This window comes from Sorex araneus, chromosome 5 (genome assembly GCF_027595985.1).
Source record: "Sorex araneus isolate mSorAra2 chromosome 5, mSorAra2.pri, whole genome shotgun sequence".
In the NCBI taxonomy this organism is placed as follows: Eukaryota; Metazoa; Chordata; class Mammalia; order Eulipotyphla; family Soricidae; genus Sorex; species Sorex araneus.
The window spans coordinates 170,443,893-170,463,967 of NC_073306.1; the positions used below are offsets into that span (position 1 = coordinate 170,443,893).

The 20,075-nt window shown below is 39.7% G+C and overlaps 1 protein-coding gene across 1 annotated transcript in view; it reads left to right on the forward strand.

Annotated features, from left to right (window-relative positions):
- Nucleotides 1-20,075, forward strand: part of NWD2 (NACHT and WD repeat domain containing 2) — a 181,353-nt gene that overhangs the window by 59,060 nt on the left and 102,218 nt on the right. The gene's annotated exons all lie outside the window — the stretch shown is intronic.

The window sequence follows — 20,075 nt, forward strand, 5'->3', positions numbered from 1 at the left end:
AGTGCCCACTCAGGTATGTGTGGATAAAAATGATGTGGTATATACACACAATGTAATAATACTCAAGTATTTTTCTTAAAGATAAAATTTTGCCCATTTTCTACAACATAAATGGAACTTTGGAGTTTATGGTAAGTGAGAAAGATAATTATAATGTGATTTCACTTGTGTTGATTTTTTAAAATGCAAGTGTACAAAAAAATAGAAAAACAAAGACTTGGATATGACAACAGAATGGTTAGTGGTTACCAGAGAAGAAGGACTTGGCAGAGGGTGTTGAGAATAGATGAGAGGCCAGTAAAGTGGCTATGTCATATGATGTAGACGGAAATTGTACTGTTGGCGATCATAATGTCATATGCACAGATAGTTCGATATACAGGTTTACACCTGAGATTATTTTTTTTTCTGTAACTTGCTTTTTTATTTTTTTTTATTTTTTTTATTTATTTTTTTATTTTTTTAATTTATTTATATTTAATTTGAGAATCACCGTGAGGGTACAGTTACAGATTTATACACTTTTGTGCTTATACTTCCCTCATACAAAGTTCAGGAACCCATGCCTTCACCAGTGCCCATTCTCCACCACCAGTAAACCCAGCATCCCTCCCATCCTCCCCAATCCCATCTCCCCCCACCCCACCCTGCCACTGTGGCAGGGCATTCCCTTCTGTTCTCTCTCTCTAATTAGCTGTTGTGGTTTGCAATAAAGGTGTTGAGTGGCCGCTGTGCTCAGTCTCTAGCCCTCATTCAGCCCGCAACTCCCTTCCCCCACATGGCCTTCGACTACAATGTAGTTGGTGATCGCTTCTCTGAGTTGCCCTTTCCCCGGAACGTGAGGCCAGCCTCGAAGCCATGGAGTCAACCTCCTGGTACTTATTTCTACAGTTCTTGGGTGTTAGTCTCCCACTCTGTTATTCTATATACCATAGATGAGTGCAATCTTTCTATGTCTGTCTCTCTCTTTCTGACTCATTTCACTCAGCATGAAACTTTTCATGCCCATCCACTTAACTACAAAATTCTTGACCTCCTTTTTTCTAACAGCTGCATAGTATTCCATTGTACAGATGTACCAAAGTTTCCTCAACCAGTCATCCGTTCTGGGGCATTCGGGTTTTTTCCAGATTCTGGCTATTGTAAACAGTGCTGCGATGAACATACATGTGCAGATGTTGTTTCGATTGTACTTTTTTGCCTCTCTGGGATATATTCCAAGCAGTGGTATTGCTGGGTCAAATGGGAATTCAATATCTAATTTTTTGAGAATCGTCCAAATTGTTTTCCAGAAGGGCTGAACCAGTCGGCATTCCCACCAGCAGTGAAGAAGGGTCCCTTTCTCCCCACATCCTCTCCAACAGCGGTTGCTTTTGTTCTTTTGGATGTGTACTAGTCTCTGTTACACCTGAGATTATTAAGTGAACAAATATAACACATGAAGTTGAGCATGTGTTGTATGAATATATATTATAGTTTCTTTATCTAGTCATCTGTACTTGGAATACACAATGGAGCATTACTTAGCTATAAGAAAAGAGAAAATTGCAATTTAACTGCAAGTGGATGAATCCAGAGAGTAGTATGCTACGTGAAGTTAATCAGAAGGAGAGGGACCAGTACAGAATGACCTCTGTCTTACATGACATACAAAGAAACATAGTTTGGAAATAAATGTTCAAAGAGAATAGCGACTGATTAACTGGTCCTCAGTAGGAAGCTCACCCTGGGGTGGGGAGCAAACACTGGTACAGTGATAGAGGGAGTCAGATGCTGATGAAGAGTGTGATGCTGGAAGGTTTTGTGCATGAAACTCCACCATTAATAGTGTTGTAAATCATGGTGCTTAAAATAAATTTTTAAAAATATGTAACTAAAATAAAACTGCCACGTCCTTTTCTTCCCATACCTTACCCTGTGTGTTCTCTCCATCTGAATATTCATCTGCAGATTTCACTAAGTCCTTTTTGTAATTTATTTTTAAAAAAGAGCACTCATTATGAAATTATGAGAACAAAATGGTAAATAAACACCAGTGAAGGAAAAAAGGAAGATGGTTAGACGAATTAGATGGAGGTGCTCAACTGCATGGTATGCAGAAGAAAGCTGGATTTTTGGTGGAGATTATTATATTGCTGTTAACCTGAGGCTCTATATAACATTATGAACCAATTTTACTTTTAAACAATGTTTTAATTTTTTATATCGTATTTTAGGTGATATAACAATAGTGTTAATGCTTGTTGTTGGTGCACAAAGTTGCTACACCTTCACAAGCACCAAAGTGATCAAGACCCTTCACAATTCTTTTTATGTAATTTTTCATGCAAAACAATTTATTTTAAAGAAATAGCTGTCATATGTATATATATATTATGTATGTATATATATACATATATACCACATCTTCATAATCCAGTCTTCTGTCATTGGACACTTAGGTTGATTCTAGGTCATAGCTATTGTACTGAGTTTAGCAATGAATATTGGTGTGTATATATCTTTTTAAATGTGTGTTTTTTTATGTCCTGAGGGTAGATTTACAAAAGTGGAATTGCTGGGATCACACTTGACCCTAGTTATTAGAGAAGATAAGAACAAAGAAGATAAGAAATTGAGGGAAGAAGAAGAAGAGAATGGAAAGTAAGGGGTGAACAGGGGTTGGGGCTTCAATTATACTGGTGATATGGGAGGATGGTATAACCATATATGCAAAACACAGACACAGCAACTCTGAAAACATGAGATCTAAGCTGCAATCACTGGAACTCTGTAATGTGCCTGTCAAGTTGACAAGTGGGAGATAGGGCAAGGGTTGGGGTTGAGGGCGCGAGGAACAGAATATGAGGTCACCGGTGAAGGGAAGTTGCCATGGTGCGGGGATTGGTATTGAAATATTATGTATCTAAAATTCAACTATCAATAACTTTGTAAATCACAGTAATTTAATTAAAAATTTTAATTAATTAAATTTTAATTTTTAAGAAAGAGACAGCTCTATGAGGTAGAGTCCTAGAGTTAGGAAGGATAAGACAAGGTTTTCAGGGGCTGGAGCGATAGCTCAGCAGGTAGGGCATTTGCCTTGCCCGTGGCCAACCCAGGTTCGATTCCCAGCATCCCATATGGTCCTCCCGAGCACCGCCAGGAGTAATTCCTGAGTGCAGAGCCAGGAGTAACCCCTGAGCATTGCCAGATGTGATCCAAAAAACAAAACAAAAAACAAACAAACAAAAAAAGACAAGGTTCTCAGTTAATTGCACAACCTAAAATGTAGCTCTGTATAGTTGAGAATCCTAAAACAAACCCAAAGTGGATAGCAGAGATCCTTTCATTGAAGACCCAAATTTAGCCTTCTTTAAAGCCCCCAGGTCAGCCCTGGGTGTGTTGCAATGATAACTGAACACATGAACGGCCTTCTTTGAGAGTCAATTAATTCAGCAATTTAAAATGAACTTAAGTCACCAGACTTCTTACCTTTGATTACTTTGATTTCCTTGCCATAGCAAAACCATAATCAATGTAAGGATTTTCATGAAGCCTTTACAAAAATTGTTTATTCAAGATAATAGTATATAGGGGGGAAATCAGATTAATTCAGCTAGTGCTTTGAATTGTATGCTATTGCTGATAAAAACCTCCATTACATTTTTATAAATTTAATTTTAATTATATCAGTCTGGTGAACTCTGTGCAGGTATTTACTTTCCTATGATGGATTTTAAGGGAAAATGTTCCATGGAAGCATTCAGTGCTGAATATTTTATTTGAAAGCAAATGCTAAAAGTATTTTCATAACATTCAATATTGATACTTGGGGGGAAAGTAAAGTGAAAACATCCTTTAATGGATGGAAAGGAAATAGTTATAACCTTTAGCTGTGAGTAGTCTTTAGTTCATCCTAGTAATAATCATAATCATAAATGCATTAATGTGAGAGAGTAACTCCTACTGAAACTTTTTATGTTTTACCATCTTTTTTTGTGAAAGCCCATATTAATGTCCTTCTTATGTTGTGATGGGACAAAGAGCCTTTCTCTTCAGTGATGAGACAAGATGGATATATACTTTCATAAATATATAATGATCAAGGTATTCTAGCTTACCTCCAAGCATACAAATCAATGCACATCCATCATATACCTCTGCTGTAGCTCACCTCCTTTTCTCAATTAAGGTTTTTTCAGTTTGTTTCTTGGCAACATGAGAAACATTTGGTGTCAACTGACTCCCTAGAGCTAGTCTTCTAGTTTAAGATCACTTTAAGTTCATATCCAAGCAGGATCACACAGCATTAGCTTAACAAAGCTGTTGAAGACCAGACTTAAAGATTCTCTCAAGTATTTCAAAGTTTATTTGGACACTGGATGTTCGTTATGACATTTGATAACTTCTCCCCTTGAAGATGCCAGCATAAGTTTCCAGGTGCTCCCAAACTCCTTGTAGCGAAATGGGACTTCTGAGTCTCACCTGGCTCAGATCCTTCAAGACAAACAGGTAGCAAGACCTCACGGTTTCCTGACACACAGAGAGATCCATACCATATTATCTAAAATTCCTGGGCCTGTAAGTATATTAGGCCTGTTATGGAAGATGTAATCAACTGGTCAGTGCCCAACCAGTGGAGTAGCACTGGAGCTAATATTAACATCAGCTTCTGTTTGTTTCCTGTTTGCTTTGAGCCATACACCTGGTGCTCAAGAGACCATGTAATGTTGAGAATCAAACCTGAGCCCCCCATAATAAAACATTCACTCCAATACTTTGAGTCGTCTCCCCAGCCTCTAACATCAACTTTTATTGCAATATAGTTGGTTTAAGTCCATCAATATTTGCTTTTTTATTGTCCCTAATTTTAACATAGAATTCAATAAAGTATCTTTCTCTGCCTTGACCCACTGAAATGTTAGATGGGATAACTTGCAGTATTTAATATCACATGCTGTCTTAATTTTTAGGTATTTGTATCAATACCTACTGACTAAATGCTATCTTGCCTAACTGCAAGGATGGGGACAGATTTATTATATTTTCCATGCTTCCATAGGATGGTTCTGTGCACATGCAAATGTGCAATACATATTTGCCAAGAATTAAACTCATTTATGATATCTAAACTCTTTTTGGGGGAACCTAGCTACAGCCATGCTCGAGACCCCTCTCCACACATTCGGACAGGCCTCACACATGAAGGTGCCAGAAGAGGAACCCAGGTGTGTGTAATCCCATCAATGGCCAACATCCAGAGACTTAAAAGCAAGCTCCCAGAAGCGTGCAGCTATATCTTGTAGCCTACTTCTCCCTCTGGGAGAAACTGGCAAGCTTCTGAGAGTTTCCTGCCCACATGGGACAGCCTTGCAAGCTTCCATGGTGTATTCATATGCTAAATCCAGTAACAAGCTGGATCTCATTCCCCTGACCCTGAAAGAGCCTCCAGTGCAACATCGTTGGGAGGGCCAAGTCAAGAGAGACTTCTAAGATCTCAGGGAAAGGATGAATGGAGAGGTTACTGAGCTCGCTCGAGAAATCGACGATTAACGGGATTATGTGATTACGTGATTATGTGATGATATCTAAACTCTTTTTGTGGGGGTCACACGCAGCAGTGTGGTTACTCCTGGATCATGTACTCAGGAATTACTCCTGGTGGTGGTTGGGGAACCATATGGGATGCTGGGAATTGAACCCAGGTCAGCCCGTGCAAGGCAAACACCCTACCCTCTGTGCTATCGCTCTAGCCTCCACTCATTTATATCTAACAAATTCATGTCTGTTCTAGAAAAGTTATGGAAACTATCTTATTAACTAGTCAATGTCTCATTATTACCTTTATGTGGACTTAAATATGTGGACTTAAATATAATCTTCTAACTTGCCAGTTGTTAATTAAAAACAAATGTGGCATATGAATATTTTATTAGTATTTCACATGTTAAAATGGATTAATTGCATTCCTCTCTAGCTGTGTGCATTATATTAACTCCCTTTACAAAATGTATCTTTTGTGATTTGCAGAGTTTATTTTGTGATCAGATGTTCAATTGCATGTTTACTTAGAGAATTGTATTGACAATGTGTAATGAAAGAAATTTATAGGAAGATGAATGTTTGTTTTTGCTAACAACACAAGAGTTTTAAGTGCTTTCTTATTGATGTGGAATGAACCTTGACCTCTTGTTATTCCTATAACTACTGCAAACCATGTTACTGTTGGTTAGTGTTGAATACATCTTAAATGTGAGATATTGTGTGAATTTTAAAGAGATTTTAAACTTTAGAAAATCAAACTACTTTTACTTAACCTGAACCCTTCCAGCTTCAACCATGTTATATCAAAAGGTAAGATTCTACCTTGCTTTTTAGCTGAGCAGAATTCCACTACAAATATAAACACACCTTACATCTTTATCCACTCATCTGTTGTTGGGTACTTAAGTTGTTTCAGTATCTTAGTTACTATAAGTAGCACTGCAATGAACAGTGAATGTAGATATGCATCTTGGTTTTGAATTAGTGTTTTTATGCTGGATGAATTACTACCTAGGTGTAGAATTGCTGAGTATTTTGAGGAACTTCCATACTGTTTTCTATAGAGACTGGGCCAATTGACATTCCTATCAGCAGTGAATGAGAATTCCTTTTTCAACACATCATTACCTGCTTTTGTTTCTGGCCCTTTTTTAAAATAGAGGGCTATTTTGAATTATTTGTGGGCAGGGGATGATTGGTGATAATTTAACCCCAGCAATGCTCAGGGGTTATTCCTGGCTCTGCACTCAGGAATCACTCCTGGCAGCACTCTGGGAACCATAGAGGATACTGGAAATCGAACCCAGGTTGGCCATATACAAGGCAAGCAACTTACCCACTGCACTATCTCTCTGCCCCCTGCTATTTCCAATTTTGTGCTTTAACAATAGTTCTCTCACTTCCCCAAGGACACCTGTACACCATTGGAGAATCCTGATACAACACTTTGAGAGTTGGTGTTATTTATCTTTAGTCTACACCTAACTGGGCCCAAGGATGAAGTTCAGTTCATTTTGTATGCCTGAGAACCTATGTTGGATTCCTGGAACCACACAATTAAATTAAAATAAATTCTAATTAAAATTAGAATCACACAGATCATTCCCCATATAATATTTTATTCCTGGAAAAGATCCTGCTCCCTGTATTGGAATGACTACCATAGCAGCTAATCCAACTCTTTTTTTTTTATGGCTTTTTGGGTCACACCCCGCGATGCCCAGGGGTCACTCCTGGCTCTGCACTCAGGAATTACCCCTGGCAGTGCTCAGAGGACCATATGGGATGCTGAGAATTGAACCTGGGTCGTCCATGTGCAAGATAAATGCCCTATCCGCTGTGCTATTGCTCCAGCCCCTAATCCAACTCTTAAGGCAGCCCCGTCAATCTGAAACACTCTAGCCCCAGTCAAACTTTTCTCATATTTTTAATGAAAACTTTCTTGAGGAAACTTGTCTCATGCTCCTTGCTTAGAGTGTGTGTTTTAATGTTTATAACAACAGAGGCAGGTTTTACTCTGGACCCTGCACTTGAGATTCATTATGTGACTTTCTTCCATATAATATTTTTCTTTTCTTTTTAAATGCAATATTTCATGATTTTTTAAATTTTTTTCTGAGCCTCCCCGTAGCATTTTGTTTGCCTCTGGTCACACTTAGCAGTGCTCAAGGTTTATTCCTGGCTCTGTGCTCAGGGGTCAAGGATTGAACCTGGGTTGACCACAGGCAAGTCAAGTGCCCTACCTGCCTGCTATATTATCTCTCTGTTTATTATCCCTGATTAATAACAAAATTAAATTTTATTTTATTTAATTATCACTGTAGCACTGTCGTCCTGTAGTTCATCGATTTGCTCAAGCAGGCACCAATAACATCTCCATTGTGAGACTTGTTACTGTTTTTGGCATATCGAATACACCTCAGGGAGCTTACCAGGCTCTGCCAAGAGGGCAGGGATAATCTCCGTAGCTTGCCAGGCTCTCCAAGAGGGGCAGAGGAATCAAACCCAGGTCAGCTGCATACAAGGCAAATGCCCTACCCGCTGTGCTATTGCTCTAGCCCAAATTACCTGGCATTATGTAAAAAACAATGCATGCCAAGGGCGTGTGCACTCTAAGGCTCTCTGGGCAGCTCTGTCTCAATGCCTGTGTTTGGTGCTCTGGAGCTGCTGTGTATGGGCTGGATTGGGATGGCTGTTGGCCAAGGACAGGCAAAGGAAGAAAGAGGAACAAGCTGGTTGCTGATTAGTTACCGTTTATTTATCTTCCATCTTTCTCATCTCCCTCACTCCGTCCTCTCTCTGGATCTGCTGCTCGAACCTCCTTCACTAGTCTCTCCCCCTACTTGTCTCTCCCACCTTGCCCTGTAGGCTACACAGTCAGGTAGCAAAATCAACATAAGAAAGCCCTTCCTGAGGACCAGGCATTCAAAGCCCTTCCTGACTGCCAGCAGGTAAAATACCTCTTAAGATTTTTCTCCTTTCCTTAGTCCAATAACTTATTCACATCTTAACACTAGTTATTTTTGTATGGACATAGCAAGAGGTACATTGAGGCTTGCAAGGCAGCTCTCCTGGTAACATCTTGCCACAGACTCAGACTACAGCACTCAGGCCAGATTAATCATTCCTAACCCTAGCAGGGTCTGAATCTAGTTATCATTGTTTGGATCATGACAGCATTTGTCCATGACCAAGCTCTTAACTTATAGTTAAGCATTAGGCGCTTTGGTCAGGCCCATCTTGATGCCAGGGTAGCACATAACTCACCGCTTGCCCTGGGTCCGTCCCATCCCTCGTCGGGACCTGCTTTTGGGGGTGCTAGGAAGTAAGAGCAGCTGAGGCTTAGAGAACAGATGCCCAGGAGGAAAATATCATGTAGAGTCAAATGACACCCAAGTTACAAAAGCATAGCATTTGCTATAGTCTTCCTGTGTCCATACAAAAGGACAGGGCTCTGAGTAAACTATGCAAACGACTCAAGGAGAAAAGAAAAACAATATTTACAAGTCACCAGAACACAAAGAAAGAAGTTACAGATAAACACAGAGGGATGGGAGCACTGTGATGGGAACAACCCAATAAACCTAAACTACCTGAGTCTATGTTATCCTACAGCATTAATGTAATTTAAAAATTTATTTTGGCACTATGATTAAATCATCATCATCATCATCATCATCAAAATCATCATCATGGTAGCAGGGTTTCATGCATAAAACATTCCAACACCATCCATACCCCCCACCCCCCACTGTGTTCTTTCACTGTCCCAGTGTCCCCCATCCTGTTACCCCCCTATCCCTGACAGTGATATGCAACAAATACCCTTATAATTTTTCAATCCTCATTTCTGTTACAGATTAGACACAAATCCAACTCTTTGTTCTTCTTATGACAATATCCCTAAGGTGCTATCAATAATTTCACCAACTTCACCTTCTGTGCTTCTTGGCTCTTAAATTTCCAAGAATGTCTAAGGCGTATCTGGTACAGTGTTTCAAACCTCTGATCTCTCTAGAAATATTGCATTCATCTGTGGAATATGAGGTAACAAAATGGGAGACTAACACCCAAGGATAGTAGAGATACAGACCAGGAGGTTTACTCCATGGCTTGGAAGCCGGCCTCACATGCTGGAGGGAAAGGCAGCTAGACAGAGAAGGGAACACCAAGTAAAGGGTATTTGGAGGACCAGCTCCGTTTGGGAGATGCGAACTGAATGTAGACTATAGATCAAACACAATGGCCACTCAATGACTCTAGTGCAAACTACAACACCCAAAAGGAAAGAGAGAACAAAAGGGAATGACCTGCCACAGAGGTGGGGGGAGGGGTAGTGGGAGAGATACTGGGATCATTGGTGGTGGAGGATGGGCACTGGTAAAGGGATGGGTACTTGATCATTGTATGTCTGAAACACAAGCACAAAAGCTTGTAAATCTGTAACTGTACCCCATGGCGATTCACTAATAAAAAATTTAAAATAAAATGAAAAAAATTATAGGTAAATAGGAAACTAAATAAATATTTCTAAGACATGATTGATTATATATAGAAAATTATCACAGAATGTGGCATTTAATAACTTCATAATTAGAAAAAAACCAAAAAACCTCTGATGTCTCATACAAAATCATCTCACAACTTTCTTATCCACAATCCATCATTCATTTTGTTATACTATCATATTTTTAGGCTTCCAGTTTGGAAGTTTATTTTTTTTTAACTTTTATGTTGAGGCAGAGGCATCATTTCTCACAGGTCAAGTTTATGAATTCATCCTTCTTACTGATAGGTTGTTACCCCAACATCCATGCAGCAGGTGTTCACATGACATTTTATTATGCCACTGATGATACAAATTATGGAATTACCACCAGGATCTCACCACTCTACAAGGAAGTGATCACTGATGTAAAGAGAGGGGTGCGGCAGGGTGATACCATTTCACTGAAACTCTTCAGTGTCACCCTCAAGAACATCATGTGACGACTGGAATGGGAAGGAATGGGAGTGAAGATAGACGGTCGGCAATTATACCACCTCTGCTTCGCTGATGACATCATTCTCATAACGCCAAACATTAGCCAAGTGGCACAAATGCTGGCCAACTTTGACCACAAGTGTGGAAAGGTCAGACTGCAGCTGAATTTCACCAAAACAATGTTCATGAAAAACGAACTAGTCCCTGACATTCCATTTGCTCTCAATGGAACGAACATCTCTGAATGCAGCAGCTATGTGTACCTGGGTCAAGAACTCAACATGAGGAACGACTTGGCGCCAGAACTGCGCAGGAGGAAGAGAGCAGCATGGAACGACTTCAAGAGCGTTGAAGAAGTGGTTAAGAGGACAAAGAACCTCCAGCTCCAAGCACATCTTTTTGACTCCACCGTTCTTCCTGCACTAACATACGCCTCAGAGACTTGGGCCCTACGCAAACAGAACGAGAACACTATTCGGGTATCCCAAAGAGGAATCAAAAAAGCTATGCTTGGAGTATCATATTTCACTCAAGTGAAAGAAGGAATCTGGAGTTCTGACCTCTGTCAACGGTCAAGAATCAGGGATGCTGTCTTGTTTGCCAAGGTGTCAAAAATCATATGGGTCAGACACGTAATGTGATTCAGAAACAACCGCTGGACTAGAGCTGTAACTGACTGGATTTCACGGGATGTCAAAAGACCACATGGCCGCCCAGCAACGAGATTAGTCAAACTTCTTCATCAAAACCCTGAATTAACGGTTTGAGGCTCTTCCTGTTCCTGGAGTAAGCAGATACCATTGGGCTACACTAGCACGTGACAGGGACAAATGGAGACGTTACTGGCGCCCGCTCAAGCAAATCGAAGATCAACGGGATGACTAATGATACAAGTGATGATACAAAAAAGAAACTCTGGCTTGTGTTCTTGCAGGGTCTGATTGGGTTGTACCTCATTTGACTAGAGTCTGCCTCTAAGACCTGTTGATGATACTGAGCAGGACTCACTCTGCCCCTCATGCTTTCGCTGTCTTCGTGGGCATCTTGGAGCAGGGGAAGCATGAGTTTCCCATCTGTATAAAACTGAGTTTGAGGTCTCTTTTAGTGTCATTTTTATGTTGTATTTTAATTTTCTATTAAAAATAAATGTGGTCCCAAATTTTTGTGATAAAGTGCCATGTTGTGTCCCTAAGCACAGAAAAAATAGACTTAGAGGGAAAAACCAATGTGCTCACTAATCTTTTTTCAGGCACAATTGTAGTGCTGTTGGCCAGCAATAGCTGAGGGGCCCTTAAATAGAAGCTTATAGAGAACAAAGTTATGATGGATTGGTTGATGGCAGTGTTGGAAACAGAAGCTTGCGGGGACCTGACTATGTACTTTGTCTTAGGAGCAGCTCTTCAGTATTCACTAGTTCTGTGTTCACAGCAACTTCATAGGACACAACTATTGCAATGACAAGTGGTGGTAATTCCAGACTAAAGAAGAAGTTTCAGTGATGCCTGCCCTCATATTTTTAACAAGCTGACAGCAAAGAATATGATTGAAACAATACTATTCTCCTGAAAGACACAAGGAAATTAGAAAGTTTTCAGTTTAAAAAAAATTATTGATTGAGATCCTGTGGCTTATGATACTATTAATAATGGTTTCTCATGCCTCTCCCGTGTTTCCTCTGCACACACTCAGAGCCGGCCAGGAAGGCCCAGCTCCCAGCGGGATTTTCAGCTCCTCTTGTGTTTGTGTACAAGTCTCCCAATCAGGCAGGACTTGCAGTTCAGCAAGACTCTCTGTGGCTGTTGATGTCCTTGCTCTTATGAAGCCACAGTCTCACTGAGTCACCGGGAGTGTCTGTTTGTCTCCTCTAAGACAGAAACTGAGTTTGATGAATACAGTCTTCCACTCTCAGTTCTGAAACCATTGAATCTTCTCTGGCAGTGATGTTCATCTTCACTGCTTGACCTTTATTGACCTGACCTGTGGGGAGTATGTATGGGGATGGAGGGATATGTACTTAGTTGAGGGTTTGTGGGGGGAAGCTCCTCAGATAAGAATCCTATAAATACCCAGAGTTCTTACTCAAAGTTCTCTTGTTTTTCATGCATAATTAATTTTAAATTTGGTTTATACCTCTGGCATTTAGTTAGTTTACAGAGCTTTAAAGGTTTATTTTGACAGTTTGTTGGGCTTTGTTCTCATTATGGGGGGAGAGGGTCTGCTCTGTTCCTCACTGCTATACTCATTGTCTTAGATTATGTAACATTAGCCCAGACTCTCACATGACTAATGGTGCTGTCAACGGTGGTTCAGAAACTATTACTTGAAATCTGCTTTGGGTTTTGATTTATGTTGCTAGCTATATGTAGACAAAATAATTGCATAGTTGGGTATAATTAATTTAGCATTGCAATAACATCCTTTTGTTTATTCATATGGTGAGAACTCAGTGTTGTGATCTACTGTAGTTTTCATAATAGAGAGGTGTTAGAAATTTTCCATATTGCATGAATTGCAATGTAAAAATATAATATAAGACATGATATTGCTTAGAAATTAATGAAGTGTTCTGTGGTGTCAAGGAGTGGACATACTTATCTCTGAAATACAGAAGTTTGTTTAAACAGTGGGCTGCCTTTGATTGGGACTAAGAAGAGTAGGAGTTTGCCAGACAAAGGAATTGCAATAAATAGGGAATTCTGAGCTTGGAAATCAGTTTGCAAACTAAGAAAAGCCTCTTAAGATGAGTAAAGATGAGACTTGAGTTCAAGTGAGACCTGAAAATGCATATTTTGGAGAGGACATGATTCTGGAAAACAGAATGTAGCTGAAAGAGAGATTTACATCAGATGAACATTCTGGTTTTGATCATCTTGATCATCATTCACAAGCCATGTCTTTAATAATAAAATTGGATCTTAGTTTTGTTTTTTTTAATGGGATTTCTATCTTCAGCTTTGTGGAGCATAAAACTATGATGAAAGACAAATACTAAATGATCTTTCTTATCTATGGTATGTAAAGAAACATAATAAGAGAATGGAAGGGCTGGAGAACTAGTACAGGTCCTTGCCCTACATGTGGCTGACCCCAGATTCTATCCCTGGCATCACATGTAATCCCCTAAGTACCGCCAAATAATCCTTGAGTGCAGAGCCTGGACGAAGCCTTAAGGACCACCAGGTGTGACCCAAAACACAAAATCCAAAATAAGTAAATAAATAATGGAATAAAAGAAAAGCCAATAATGACAGATTGTGTAAATAATGACAGGTTGTGTAAAGAGGGACTGTGAGGGCTGAGACGGTATTTAGACACCATGGAGGAGACTAATACTCTAACAGCGGGCATGGTATAGCAACACTATATGCCTGGAAAAATAATGGCAATAATTTAATCCATGGCAAAGAAATCAAAATTAAAAATATTTTTTAGAAGTCTGTTGAAGAGTTACAGATAAAACTATTAGCCAGGCAGGTGACTATTGACTGGCTATGCAGGATTGAGAGTCTAAGTCAAAACATAGAGTACCCAAACACACATTTGGCTACAAAGATGACGGGATTTGGTGGCTCTGAAATTAGGGAGAGTGAGTGCAGTACTTCGGCACAGAGGACTTTGAGAGCATGGAAAGGAGAATGTTCTGGAAGTCACTCAACAGGCAATCAACCCAAACAGTAAAACCCAGACAGGATGCAGAGAATGAATGACTTGATAACTAGTAAAGAAGGAAAATCGGGGCAAGAGAAAACCTCCAGAAACCTGGGAGACCAGAATGGAGTGACAGCTTGGGGTGAGAATGTTTTGGGGATCCTAAATAAATGAGTTGCCAAGAAGAACAGGACTTAATCTGATACCCATGGCATTGAGTTTGGAGACACGCAGGACTGTAAGATTTTCTAATCTAGGATGCCCTTTCTGGCCCTCTTTAATTTGTAAAAATATTTAAAATTAATCTAATAAACTTTTTTGAAGTAAACTTAAGACTTTTTTAAGGATAATGGTATTGATGAATCGTTCTCCCTTGACAAATGGTCTTCCTGTTGGTAATGCAGGCACCGCATAAACACCTTCATTAACTCTGAAATCCTCAGGGAATTATTTAGAAAGCAGCTGCTTTAAAACCTAATAGTGCTGCCAAAATGTTGTACTGCACCTTTTCAAAGCATTAAGATGCTGGATAGGTACATATGGGCACAGTGAGTACAAGTAGAGAATTAATGACTATATACTTTGTCTCTGTTATACACTTTTTAAGAGGTCCGCTTTTATGTGTAGCATTCTGTGATTTAATTTTTCCTGCCCATGACAGTCTAATGATTTACAATTGCCAACCATCTGGATTTATTGTCAATATGAATCAGGTTCTTCAATTTAACTAAGCCAACTTATTTGCCACCAATCCTGATTAAGCCATTCTATCTTAACTCCATTTCAATTTCCAGAGCCAATCATATTTTAATACAAATATAGGAACGTCTGAATCGTTTTTGTAGTGTGATAGCCCCAAATGCCTGCAGTATCTATACATAGGCTTGCGTGGCATTTTTAGGAAGGCTCAACACAACTTGGCAAAACGAATTTTAATAGTTTGCCATAAATGCAGAAACCAGAAATCAACATTTGAGTTCAATCACTAACTTCACAACACTAAATCTCTAAACTGTGTTATTTGTTTTCCAGAACTCCACAGCCTTTTGATTCTATATTCGCTCAGTGGCCTTCTGTGTCTGCAGGTAATTACAGAGAAGAATTGCCTGTCAGTTCACTCTTGTCACTGGCGTATGTGAATGTTTTTCTATTCACTCCTTGCTAGATTAAGCCTGACTCTAATCTCTGTGTATGCAACAGACAATAGGATCTAAGGGCTTTCTAACTCGCTTTAAGTATGCCCTTTTTTGGAAAAGATAGTCAATAAAGACCAATCATAGATGCGAGAATATACAAAAATCATATAGCTCAAGAAAGTTTGGTGGCTTCAGGAGATGGAGGGCTGAGAGTAGACCCCGGAATGACAGAGATGCCTCAGTGTCCTAAATGAAAAAGGACCAAGCACTCTAGGGAGAATTCACAGATAGAGCAAAGCTCATGACTATGAATATAATTCAAAACCAAATGAAGACCAATGCTGGGTGACAAGATAGGCATAGGGAAAAGAAAGAGAAGGTAAGGGATGTAGATTTCATCTCAGTTCCAGTCCAGAAGTGTGGGAGAGGTTTAAACAAGAAAGATGTGGTCTGATTTGCAGTCTTTAAAATCTAGTCTGATTACTCTCTGGGGAATGGACCGAGGGGCACCAGTGTTGGAAACAGAAAGAATCCACAGGAAAGGTGATTTGATTCACATCCAGTAGCAGAAATTAGACTAAATTAGATTCATTCAGGGACACTTTTCAAAAAGTCGAGAAGCAGTCTTGGTTGAAGGTGATGTCATGAAAAGGGAAATCTCTTGTATTGTCTGGTTCACCCTATATGAAAACCAGGATGGATCTTCCTCAAAAAAGTAAAACTCTGGAGCTCCCATTTGACCCAGAAATTCCACTTAATTGATATCTACACCCCGCCCCTCAAGATACAAAAACATGTATTTGAAAAGATCCATGCACACCTATACTCATTGCAGTGCTTAGTACAATAGCCAGGATATGGAAACAATCCAGATGTCCAATGATGGATGTCTAGAGAAAGTTATAATAAGTAGACACAACAGAATACTATGCACCCACAAGAAATGATGAAATTGCACAATTTATAATGACTTGAATGGAGCTAGAAATTTTCAAGTGAATAAGTCAAAATACAAATATTTAACTTTCACTAATCACTGGTAAATACAACAACAGGTATCAAAGATGGGTAAACTTTTGATTTTAAAATGTTCCCATCTCCCCACCTCCATGGGACCCTGGATGTCACACCCACGAGCTGCCTCCAGAGGCTATTTAAGCTCACTAATGGCCATGATCCAGAGACACACAAACAGCTTGGAACTGAACAACTTGCTGCAGAGATGCCTCCAAACTTTGCTCCAGGCCGATTTCACCAGGATACCTCAGACGGGAACAGGTGTTGTCATTCCGCTTGCTCCCTAGGAATCCCAGCAGCCGCCATCTTTCAGAACCCAATAGAAAGTCCAGGTACTCAGGATTAGTGACGGCAAACTCCAGGCCTCATGGGATAGGAGATGGGCTGGCCCTTCCTTTCTCCCTCTCCCGATGGGACCCTGGATGTCATGCCCACAAACTGCCATCCAATGACTATTTAAGTTCATTAACAGCCACAGTCCAGAGACATACTAAAGAATCTTGGAACCTGCTGCTTGCTGCAGAGATTTCTCCACACCCTAAATATCTAAAATTTTAGATTTCTAAGAGTGCACAGCCACAAGAGCAGTCATGCAACATCCTATGTGATTCATAACAGGGAAAACAAATAAATTATCTAGCATCTGCCTATTAGGCAGGTTTGAGTGGTGGTGGGAAGTTCAAAATAACGGTGGTGGGAAGGTGTGATAGTGGTGGGACTGGGGTCGAGATATTGAATGTGATGCATTATTTATGAATAATGAATTATTCCATTATTCAACTTTATGAAAATAAGAAAACTACAATTTTTAAAAGGTAAAAAATGAAATAAAATATATCTGTACAGGTAACAGGTTTGAATTTAGAGAAAAGGAACCTGGGGTCATTAGTCGATGGATATGGACACTAATAGTGGGATAAGGGTTGGGGTATGATTAGCATAAAATGCTGTTGTCAATCATTTTGTAAATGACTGTGCCTAAATAAATTATATTTTTTAAAAGATTCACTCAAGATTTATTTGGGGATGTGGCAAGAGAACTTGTGAATGGAAGAACCCATCAAGGATGACTCAGATACTTTAGTTCATGAATATTAGGGTGTCATTATGCCTATTTTTGCATGTAGCTATTTCAGTGGTCATTTGGCATAGTTGCATATTTTCCATGTAGTTCTTTGGATTAAAATCCATGTTCTTTATCTTAGTATCTGTATGACTTTGAGAAAGTTTCTTAACTCCTCTATATTTCAGTTTCAACTCATAATGTGCTTTCAGCTCTATTCAGATGTCTTGTTGTAGACTAAGAAAGTACACATAGAAATCCTTAGTACACTACTAGACTACAATAACCACTCAGTAACTGCTAGTTATTAGATACCATATTCCTATCTTTTTCATTCTTGCTACATATTCAGGTATTAGTACATAATAAGTCACAAAAACATTTTTCAGAAGCAATTCTACCCCACATATCATTTAAGAATTCTTCATCTTTTATTTAATACCATTTAAAATACAGTTATTTAAAACTACAACTATTGTTTTTGTCTCATTCTTTTGCCTCATCATTCTGAATGATGAGGAAATTTTTCAAAATTGATTCCTTAGAAATTTGGTGTGCAAATATTTATGAATTTTGTTTATTTAGGAACCTCCCTAGTGGTTCTGGGGTGTCATTAAGGATAGACCCAGAATTGCTCAGTAGGTCATGTAATGCCAGGGAATATAATCTTCTCTTTTCTCTTATTTTGATAACATAGTTACAATTCTGTTAATTTTCATGGTTTTAATGTACAAAATTACTGCACTTTCACGTCCATGGGCGTACCCAAGAACCCCCAACACTGTCCTTATCTTATGCCTCCTCCTGTTCACCTCTTCTCTTCCCATTCCCCATTATCTCCTCCCACTGCTTGGTAACCTCAGTTTTTCAATCTCAGGCCAAAGATTTATCATGGTCAGATACTGTGTATCCCCTTGTTTCTCTATGCATGTTAGATGGGTGTTATTGAGGAGTATTTATTCTCCTCCCTCTGGTTTATCTCAAATAACATGACTCCCTTCAATTCCATCCATGTTGCAATGAACTGTAAGACTTCCATCTTTCTAATGGACCAAACATGATGACCTCTCAGTGTCTGTGTTGCAAGCCGTAATGCCCAAAAGTAGAGAGAGAGTATGGGGAATATTGTCTGCCATGGAGGCAGGGGGAGGGTGGGAAAGAGGGAGGTATACCCGGGATATTGGTGGTGGGGAATGTGCACTGGTGGAGGGATGGGTGTTTGATCATTGTGTGATTGTAACCCAAACATGAAAGGTTGTAACTATCTCACAGTGATTCAATAAAATTTTTTAAAAAGACTTCCATCTTTTTTAAAGCTGCATAATAATTCACTGTATGGGCTGGCGTGATAGCACAGTGGGTAGGGCATTTGCCTTGCACACGGCCAACCCAGGTTCGATTCCCAGCATCCCATATGGTCCCCTGAGCACCACCGGGGGTAATTCCTGAGTACAAAGCCAGGAGTAACCCCTGTGCATCCCAGGTGTGACCAAAAAAGCGAAAAACTAAAATTAAAAGTAAAAAGTAAAAAAAATCCACTATATTGATATTTCACAGTTATGTTGTGAAGTTAGTATTTGGGGCCTTTAAGTGGGGTAAGGGAAGATGTTGATTTGATCCCAAAATTGTATAAATCACATAAAACCTTCACATACTCTTTCCATCATCATCCTAACAACACATGATTGCTGCTTAGATGTGAGACTGTCTGCTTGGTGCTCCCCTATCCTATTGGTCCTAGGTCCATGTTGAATCCGAGGGAAGGGATGCTGTTCACTGGAATCCCAGGGTAGCTCAGCTCCTTGTACGCTTTCATTCCCATGTAAACACTGGTGGCTGTCACTGCCAGCCCACAGCTGCATTTCAGACTCTCAGGTTTGCTGATTTGCATCTGCAAGTGGGCTGGAGAACACAAGAAAAATAGAGTAGGTCAATATGCATATGTTGGATTTGTGTGCACAGATGTACTGCAGAATAAGGAGCACCGTCTGCCGCATCGCTTCCCAAGTTAGAAATGTGGTGTGCAAATATTTCCAAGTTAGACTGGGATTCTGATATATTGACCAAGTGGCTCTTTTCATGAGATTACACATTAACCAAATTTAAAAACACTCTCAGGCTTCATGGGAGTTTTTTGGGCAAGATGTAGCTTCTCTTTCTGGTTGACTTAGGGGAGTCATCACGGATGTGGAGAGGCTTCCAGCCCCACTGGCTGTGGATCCCTCTGGACCAGATTTCCTGCACAAGTAGATGCTTCTCTGTCTTGTGCTACTTCTGCTTGCAGGCTCACCATTTCTTCTTGCACTTCCCTATGACTTGGATCCTAAAATGTATTTTATCTGGAAGTTTTTTCCATGGAGTGATACATGTAAACCAGCTCCCCTCTGTGATATAACAGGAAATCTCTGCCCAGAGTAGAGAATGTAACTGGTAGACGAGCCAGTCAGGAAGTTCTCAGTCCTGGCATCTGCTCCCCTGGATGTTTGCTCCCACAGTTTGTCTCTCTTAATTAATTGCTATCCTAACTGCCTGGATCCAGAACTGAATTTTTAAAGTGCCACCATAAAAAATAATTTTTAGATCATTTCTAAGTACTCCAGAATACAAGGATAGAGCTGGGATTTTTTTTTAATCAATAAATTAGTAGGGATTTAAAAAAAATAGTAGGTGTGTGTGTGTGTGTGTGTGTGTGTGTGTTTAA